At 37.9% G+C, this 10,184-nt stretch overlaps 1 non-coding gene across 1 annotated transcript; it reads left to right on the plus strand.

Annotated features, from left to right (window-relative positions):
* The first annotated feature begins 9,523 nt into the window (after window positions 1-9,523).
* Window positions 9,524-9,630, plus strand: LOC142859265 (U6 spliceosomal RNA). Its single transcript, XR_012912175.1, has one exon. It is a non-coding gene; the product is annotated as a U6 spliceosomal RNA (small nuclear RNA).
* The last annotated feature ends 554 nt before the right edge of the window (window positions 9,631-10,184 follow it).

The raw sequence follows: 10,184 nt of genomic DNA on the forward strand, positions 1-10,184 counted from the left end.
TTGTAATAGTAGTGCTGGGGCTGGGCAGTGGTGGCACATGCCTTTAATCCCAGCCCTCGGGAGGCAGAGGCAGGTGGATCTCTGTGAGTTCGAAGCCAGCCTGGTCTACAAGAGCGAGTCCCAGAACAGGCTCCAAAGCTACAAAGAAATCCTGTCTTGAAAAAAAATAGTAGTGATGGGGATGGGGATGAGGAGAAATATTATGGAATATCATTTTAAGATGGTTTACATTCATTTATACTGTGAAGCATTTGTTTAATAATGGAAAGATGTGTTGCATTCTTTTATGTTGCATTTGTTTAACTCTGTGAAGCTGTGTTATTTTGCCTGTCTAAAACACCTGATTGATTTAATAAGAAACTGCATGGCCAAAGGCAAGGCAGGAGAAACTATATGCAGGGACTGGCAGACAGAGAGAAAAAAAAACAGGAGGAGAAATCCGGGAGGAGAGATAGAAGGAACAAGAAATGGAGGAGAGGAAGACTTGCTACAGCTACACAGCCAGCCACAGAGAAAGATATGTGCAGAATTGAGAAAGACAAAAGTCCGGAAGCAAAAGACAGATGGGAAAATTTAATTTAAGAAAAACAAGCCAGAAACAAGCCAAGCTAAGGCTGGGCAATTATAAGAAAGAATAAGCCTCCACATGTGTTATTTGAGAGCTGGATGGCAGACCCCCTCAAAGAGCCTAAGAGTAGAAAAGAAACCAACTACAGAGACAAACAAACCTCAATGGCTCACTCACCAACCAGCCTTGTATACTTGGATGAGCTCTAGTTAATTAGAAACTCTACTAAATAAACAAACAAACAAATAAATAATGAAGCATCCTCAGAGATGACCCAGTGAGTAAAATTTTGCCACGTAAGCTCAAGGACCTGAGTTTCGCCAGTAGCACCTACATTAAAAGCTTGTTATTTCTGTTCCGAGGAAGTGGAGACAGCATTCCTGGGGCTTGCTGGACACGTAGTCCAACCAAATCACTGAGCCCTAAATTTACTGAGTCTTTCTCTCCAACAAATAAGGTAGAGAATTGTTGAGGGAGACCCTTGAAGTCCACCTCTGTTCTCCACATGCATGCACACGTGTGCATGTCCACTCCCACACATATGCACAAACACATGAATACACACACACACACACACGCACGCACGCACACATGCACAAAAGAAACAGAAGAGACCGAAAACTGAAGTGGCTTCCCACCGTGTCTGTGCTTTTTTCAGCACAATGGGGATTTTCCAGCATCTTCAGTTTCTTTGTTTTATCTTTGTTCTCTCCCTCTCCTTAAGAAGTAGATTTGGGGCTAACTTGATAGTTTCTTTAAATAAGCCCATCTCATTTGTTTTATTAAATGTACACACAAACAGAATTAGGACCATGTTTTATAAAACACAAAGAAAATTAAAGCAATATTCGACGCCCAGTGGAGGTGATCCCCTCCTCACAGGAAATCATGGAGGGCTCAGTACCTAATCATCTGGTGCTCAGCCTCACCTGCCCATGGCATCACCTGGGCATCTCCTCAAATGGACACTTATCAGAATCTTAATATTTACACAGGTCTTCTATGGTACAAATCGGAGTTGAAGCCAAAGTCTTGCTGGATATATTCTTGGTCTTGATTAGTAGAAGATACAGTATAGGTTGCTTCCTAATCAATTTAAGATTAGCTGTTATACTTCTTGTATTCTTATTACTGAGCTGACATACCATACAAAATTCAAATACTAGGTACGTTAGTGTCCCTTTCCATTGCTGATACCAAATACCTGTCAAGACAGAATTTAAAGGGTTTGTTCTAACTCAGAGTTACAGAGACGCAGAGCTCATGGTGGAGAAGGTGTGGAGGTCAGAGCCAGCCCGTTTACTCCTGAGAGGCTGAGGTAGCATGAACAACGGAACTCAGAGTGCTTTTCCTTTTCTCCCATTTTGTTCAACCCAGGGTTCCATTCCACAGATGCACTGCCACAGTCAAAATGGGAAATGCTCTCCCTGACACAACCTGAGTGCGTGTCTTCAGTAGTTACACATCCAGTCAACTCAAGGGTGCAGAGTTCTTCTCAGACCATGTACTTTCCAAACATAGAGTGACAATAACACTTGATCTACACCATGCTGATAGGCAGGACATGAGATTACGTTCTATTTCCCCTTTGTTTCTTTGTGAGTCTTCCTATGAGGGAACAGATTTGAATATGCCCACTTCTGGACATCTGGGTTTTCACACTTTAAACCATTTGCTTTCTCACTTATACATCCTCTTTGTTTGTCTTTGGTCTCACTGATTCAAAGGAGCTCGTGATAGTGTATAAACATGAATGCATCCTGTTTGATTCATGTAGCAAGTCATTTATCTCAAGTAATGACTTGTCTTTTTTTTCTTTCTCAGACAGGGATTCTCTGTGTAATAGTCTTGGTTGTCCTGGAATTTGCTTTGTAGACAAGGTTGGCCTTGAGCTCACAGAATCCTCCTGCCTCTGCCTTTTGAGTCCTGGCATTAGAGGCATGCGCCACCATGTCTGGCTATGACTTGTCCTTTGAACTTCACTCCTAACTTTGAAATTCAGCTGAGTGAGTGTTGAGTGATGGCAGCAAAGCCAAGGGAATGTATTACTGTTTCTGTGTCAGAGTCGGACCTGAATCTGAATCCTAAGCTCCCTTCACTGGCTGGTTCTTGATAAGTTTCACAGATCTCATCAAGCTTCTATTTCTCTTAGATAAATATTCCTGATATTATCTCATTAGTAGACTTTCAGAAGTATTAAATGAGATAACACAGCTAAAAGCACAGTGCAGGCACCAGGAGACCATTCAAACTTAAGTGGCTCCTTATGATTCCATACTATTAGAGAATAGATCTAACTATTGTCTTTCTTATCAGTAAACTTAATTCCAAGTTACAACATTGATAGTCGTATGCACTAAAGCACAGGTTATCGTTTTGCTGTTTCCCCCTTTCAATGACTGGTAGCATCGTAAGGTTTGAATGCCCTGCTCACTTTTTCTTTTCTGTGCAATGACAATAAGAATTGCCTTTTATGTGGACTGACCTATTCATTTTGTGAACTCTATTATCCAGTCTAAACAGGGGCTTTGGATCCCTCCATTTGTCTATTTGTTACCAAATTCATTTCTTTTATTTCTTCTCCTTTACAATGTATTTTAGAGGGTGACATTTCCCAGGCTTCCTTGCCTGTTGGCATTGTTTAGTAAGCCTTATGCAGTAAAAACTTACTTTAAAAATATATTGCCAAATTTGTCAACCACTTACTTTACCACCTCTGGATTTTTATATTGATTAGGAAAGATCTTGTTCTATACAGGAATATAAAAATAATCTGATATATTTTATAGTCTACTTACAATAGTAATAAAACAAAGTTATGCTTGAAATAGTACCACATGTTTATAATCTCAGCCCTCAGGAGGGTGAACAAGAGAACAGCGAGTTGAGGACCATTGTGGGCTACATCGTATGACTCTGTCTCAAACAAACAAGCAAACAAAAAACAATAAAACAGAAGGGTTTTTTTTAACCTCCCAAGAATTTATATCTGTATATCCTTTGGGATATCTGCTACACTCCCAAATGAAGTGTTCCAACTTCACTTACTGAATAATTTAGTAATCTTATTCCCTTTTCACGATGTGGAAAGCTACATCTGCATATACACTTGATCTGCACTATTCTGTTTCAAAAGACGACCTAGCCAGCAATGTCTATTGATATTTTAAACTTTTTATGCTACTATTAAATCCAGAAATTTCTTTTCCATGAGGCTTTAAAACATAGTGACGCAAAGGTCCTGTTTCATCACCGTATTTCCACATCATGACTTTGACATGAAGCTATTTGGACCTAATGGTCTTTGGAGTATAGAATAGTTGTTCTTGCAGGTTGTTGTATTATTTGAGGTGTGTTTAAGTTATATAGAAACTCCTAAATAAATATTACTACTTAAATTTTGTTTATTTGATCTATATTTATGTGTATATTTATTCAATTGTCTTTAGTTTTTTTTCTAAAATCATTTGGGTTGTGTACGTGTGTGTGTGTGTGTGTGTGTGTGTGTGTGAGAGAGAGAGAGAGAGAGAGAGAGAGAGAGAGAGAGAGAGAGAGTTCTGTGTTTGTGTCTCTATACTTTCTTATCTTATTTTCTGGAATTTTACATGTTGTGATGGTCATTTGAGAAAATAAAAATATTTAGATGTTTTTAAAGACTCATTTATAAAATCTAATTTTGTTTCATTTTTGAAGTCTGATATACTAATTGTTATGTATGATATCACTTCTTCAATTTTATTTGATCTTATTTTATTCATCATTCTCTTTTAGTTAAATGCCTCTTTCTGGTTTCTAATTTTAAAGAACATAAAGAGCCAAGCAAGGAGAGGTGTTAGCTTTATTTAGAGATGCCTGATATTCACTAAACAGCAGCATAGTGGAGTTTATATGAAGAGAGGAATGTGTCTTCTAATGACAGAAATCTTTTACCTCATAGCCCAATTCCAGGCTTTCCAGTTTCCTGTAGCAACACTCACAATACCCAAGCTACCAACAGCCTCACTGCCTAGACAAGCCATCCTTCGTGTTGAAGAGGTTTGCCAGTTAACCTTCAAGTCCCGCCTTGACTGGGTGTGGAGTCACCTAGAGTGCTTACCTCTGAGCATGTCGTGAGGATGTTTCCAGAGAAGATTAACTGAAGACAGAAGATCCACCCCGAATGTAGGTGGCATCTTCTCATAGGGCAAGGCATAAAATAATAATAGAATAGAAAGATACAGGGAAAGAAGGCAGTGGAGCATCCACTTCAATTCTGCCTCCCGTCGGCACAATGTACCTACTTACCTCATACATCTGCTACCACGCTTTGCTTACTGTGATGGATTGCATCATTTCAAGCTGTGAATTATAGTCAACCTTCCCTTCCTAAAGTTTCATAAGAATGAAAAAAGTAACTAGGTATCCCAAGTGCTGGCATTTCAGGTGTGTCTCTACACCAGAGTCCAAGTAAGGCATCGAGAAGGAGTAAAAGGAGAGAAATGGATGAAGAATGATTTATGTTTCAACATCCTTCAACTGTATGGGTAAAGACAACATTTCCCATGGTTAATAAAAAGGAAAATTCATCTTGAAAGATTCATATAGTTTGTTCTATAATCCCATTGGCTTTATTTTTGAAAACTGTAGTCATCCACGTTTATGTGAATAGCATTGAAGGTATATTATGGGCACAGCTCCCCTAATTATGTGGAATTCTCTTTTAGGTATGTAATTACACATAAATATTAAAGGAAATGAAGTTACATAGCTAATATTATTTTTTATAGGCAATGTGCCCTTTGAAAATTTAACAGTGTCTTTGGGTCTTTCTGACAGATGTAGGTACATGTAAATTTTAATAATTTTATATAGTATATCTTGGGATATATATAATTACGTGAATGACTTTTATACTGACAGTATTTAAACTACTGTAATTTTATTATAACCAATGAGATGTGAATATGTTACTTCCTACAGTTTTTACATACTTATGAGACTGTCTTTATATTTGTGTAATGAACATATGCTTTTGAGAAAATGTCACCTTTAATAACCTGCCAGAATACACATTGTTCTAACCCTCATTTCTTATGGTCCTCCAGTTTTATTAATGTCACTGAGAGCTGAAAGCCATGATACTTAAAATATATCTGAGTATCTAATTGTGAGGACAGTCATTTATGTATTCACTTTTCATCTTTGAAGATTTTACATTTTGATTTGTCAGCATTCTTTCCTTCTCACTATATATTTAGCCAAATTTTCTGTGAAATTTACTTTTTAGAATAGTTAATTTTGTCATATAACTATTAGTATGAGTATAGCCAGTTGCAGCAATCCTTAATTTGGCATGCTCTTTATTTAATGGATTTTTATTTTCTTTTTCCTTGAAGGATGCCTTTGTACATATATTTATTTGGCTCTATGATGTCATAGTAGACCCTTTTTATTTCTTTTGTATAATTGAAACTTATTAGGAATATTTACTCTTTTGTCTACCAAGCTCCCAACATGTGTGATACTTTTCCGTTGTTGTACTTCTATTGTTGGCAGGAATCTGTGTATCTGACCTACTTCTACAATATCAATACACTAATTCTATTACTCCATAGCTTTAATATAATTCTTCTTATCTGTTAAAAACATTTTCACCTTCTCCTCTTTTAGGTATAGCCAGAAAAGGAAGAAAATATTGAAGGAATTTTGTCCACCGTAAAGGAGGTGGAGTTCCCAGAGTCAGTCCACAGCCATACTTCACTAGACCTGTGGTCAGGTGACTTGTATTTTCATGTGGAAATAATACAGAAAAACATGGTGAAAATGACCTAGAAATTCAGGATTTTGGACCAGATTCATTACCCAGATAAGCGCCTGACTTACCTCTCTATAAAGAGAAGGATAAAATGAATATTTCACAGTGAGAATGAGGAAAATATATCAAATAAAATTCTGCCCATCCATCAATGCCCTGTTCATGTCTCTAGGATGAGAGATACACAGTTTTTCATGTTCATCTTTGAAGCTTGCTGTGACTTTCTACTGTGTGTATCTGTTCTACTTGTCACTAAATTAACTTTGAAGGGAATATATTTACAGTTAGGGTTTCTTATCACTGCAGAAGCTGGGTTCCTAATGAAATCCCACTTCTAGGCTCCCACAGGGCAAGGTAACACCTTTGTAACAATGTTTCCTCTTGCATTCTAATTTCAGGGGTACAGCATACAGTTTGAGATGAATTAAATTCTACCTCTCAATTAAAACAAATATTCTGAATTGTTTTTGTCATGAATTCTCTTTACTATTCCTTTTTTTTAATCTGTAAGATTTTTACTAATGAATAAAGTTTTGTAAAAGTAAAAGAGAAATAATATGCAGTTTTTTCTCAATTGGTAACTAAAAATGCTTTTCTCTTCATAGATAGATTTAATGTTTGACAGAATTAGGATATTTTAGTTCAAATCCTTCCTTTCTACCTACCATTTTCTAGACTGAAGTGGCTGATTGATTGGCAAAATGATTGATCTTGCTTTTTGAGACAAGGTCTTGCTATGCAGCCTAGCCCAGGCTGTTCTTGAGCTTCAGAGTCTCCTGCCTCATTCTCCATAATGTTGGGATTACGTGTGCGTACAAACACACTTTGTGTATTATCCAATGTCTTGGATGAGAGGTGAAGTACCACTCAGAGTCTAAAGATGTATTGAATGTGCTGCCTCTGATTTCAATTCTCAATTCTTTGACTGTTTAAACTGAAGGTTGAGATCATTTTTAGGCTTATTTTCCAAATCACCAAATGCATTTTAATCATGACAAGTTTGTTACCAAGATTGCATTTTTGTAATATTTTATTTTCTGGTGAAAATAAAATGATAAATTACTTTATATCCTCACATGGTCAGTATTAACCTGGATTCGCATGTATAAATTCTGAGTGTTCCCTTGACTCTCCTTTTAATGATATCAGTTGTTTTTGATTGTTGTTTGCATTTTAAGCAGTATGTGTGTGTGTGTATGTGTGTGTATGTGTGTGTGTGTGTATGTGTGTGTATGTAACCATGCAAGGTCTCACATACATGCATGTACACTTAGCAATACCTGAGTGTGTGGATTCAGGAGTTTTTGTACATATCAATTCTCTCATTCTACCTTGTGTGTTCTGGATCCAGGGGATCAAACTTGGCAACAAACTCTGTTATATGCTGAGTCATCTTACCAGGACCTCAAATTAGGGTTCTTTTCTTCAATATTGAGTGATGCCTTTTCTTTGCTTCTTTATTTGTGTATATGAATGGGCTTATAAATTCATCTGTAACCTTCGTCCACAGAAGTTTTCTTGGCACACGTGACAATGACTATTGTCATAGCAGTGAGCACTGAGGCTATGCTCAGCTGGTAGAAGGTATGAGTCAACAGAGTTTTAATGAGCTGGCTTACCAGGAAAGATCTTAACCTGCGTCTGTCTGGAGTGGGAGAATCATGGTGACTGCATGTCTAGGCTTTTTTCTCTCAGCATTCTGTTCTGTTTACTCTGCCCACCTAATTTTCTGTCCTATCAGGCCAAGCAGTTTTCTTTATTAGTTAACCAATGAAAGCAACAGATAAGATACAAGACCCACCTCCATCACTATGTGAAGTTCCAGGGCACAGCCACATGTGATGTCTATTTATTCATCTCTCATTTTTCCTTGTGTTTGTGTGTGTGTGGTGTCCGTATCTTTACAGAAATATGTATAAATACTGCCTTCATACTACCTTGTCCACGGATGGATACTCATCTCTCTAATGTCTCTACTAGACTCCCTCTTATTGTCGCAGAGCTGGTTTTAACTCACTATTCCTGTTCTGCAGTTCTGAACCTAATAATCTCCATCTTTCATGACTAAAACTTGTGCTAAGTTTTTTATTTGAAAATACTATTTTCTGATTATGCAGTTATTCTTCACATGCATTAAACAATCAGATCTTGATAAGTATAGGAAGTAGTGTATCCCTGAAGGATGTTTGTCTTCTTCTTCTTTTTTTTTTTTTGATTGAGCATTACATTTTTCTCTGATCCCCTCCCTGCCTCTTCCCTCCTCTTTCAACCCTCCCCCAAGGTCCCCATGCTCCCAATTTACTCAGGAGATTTTGTATTTTTCTACTTTCCATGTTGATTAGTTCTAGGTAAGTCTCTCTTAGTGTGCTCATTCTTGTCCAAGTTCTCTGGGATTGTGGTTTGTAGTCTGGCTTTCTTTGCTTTATGTTTAAAAACCACCTATGAGTGAGTACATGTGATAATTGTCTTTCTATGTATGGGTTACCTCACACAAAGTAATGTTTTCTAGCTCCATCCATTTTCCTGCAAAATTCAAGATGTTGTTATTTTTTTCTGCTGTGTAAATCCATTGTGTAAATGTACTATATTTTCCTTATCCATTCTGAGTATAAGTCTGTTTTAGAGAAACATTTGATGCCAGCCCTCTGTTTCTGTTTCCAGGCTGCTTTTGTGATCTCTTCACTCACTTCAAAGAAGTATTTTCGTGCTTGCCTAACATTGGGAATTTAGATTGGCATGGGTTGACACCAGCCAGCACATTCTTGTTTAATTCTAAGGTGTGATGCATGAGCTGATTGTGTTAACATTTGTCAGACTTTTCTTTGGGGCAGGGTTGTACATTGTCTGAGCAAACAGGAGTAAACAAAAAGTATCCTCATCTGTTGTGTTGTTATAACAGAATTCTTGATGCTGGGTGATTTTTAAGAAAAGCGAGTTTTCTTGGCTTCACTGTTTGACAAGTTGAAAGTTCAAGAAAAGCAGCCATACTTAGATAGCTTCAGGTACAATCCTAACATTACAGATAGCATCACGTGATGGATGAGGGTGGGGCAGTTTCTATAGCAAGAAAAACTCAAGGGAACACTTGAAGAAAGCTGAATCACAAGAACACCCCAACAGTTGGTATCTCATCCACTGAGGCTTAGAATTGACTCCATTGCGTGCTCACTTTGGCAGCACATATACTAAAATTGAAACAATACAGAGAAGATTAGCATGGTCCTTGCGCAAGGTTGACACACAAATTCATGAAGCATTTCATTTTTTTTAAAGATATATTAATTAAAGGAGGCATTGTAAGGTTGGCAAGAGGCTTGACTCTAGAGGGGTTCCCAGATGTCCACAGGAATGTCCCCAGCTAGGACCCAAGACTCTTCTGATCTCTTTTCTCATTTTCTTCCCTGAGATATCTTCAGGGACAGACACTCATTAGGTTCCCTTAAGGGCAGAGCCTCATCCTTTCTTTAGTACGGTGTCCATAAGAACAGCTCAGACCCTGCGCATACAGGCTTTTCACAGCTGCCTTTGCACACTGCCAATTATGTAATGCCAAAGGTTGCCTTCAGGCTCTGCTCCGTGGAAATGGTCTTGATGTTGGGATCTCCCAATTTGATCTTTCATCAATCAGGTGAGTAGAGTTTTTCCAGGAACAATTAGGTGGGTTTAAGTTGCTATTTGAAATGAAAGCTCGGCTGGTTGCAGGTTCAGCCTCACACCTCTGTCTTCCTCTAGTCCCTAACTTGGGAGGTTTAAATGCGTTTTTCTTGTTGCTTGGCTGTCTTGCAAACCCATCTCTGATCACCTGCTCCTTGTAGATCTCAC

This window comes from Microtus pennsylvanicus, chromosome 10 (assembly GCF_037038515.1).
Source record: "Microtus pennsylvanicus isolate mMicPen1 chromosome 10, mMicPen1.hap1, whole genome shotgun sequence".
In the NCBI taxonomy this organism is placed as follows: Eukaryota; Metazoa; Chordata; class Mammalia; order Rodentia; family Cricetidae; genus Microtus; species Microtus pennsylvanicus.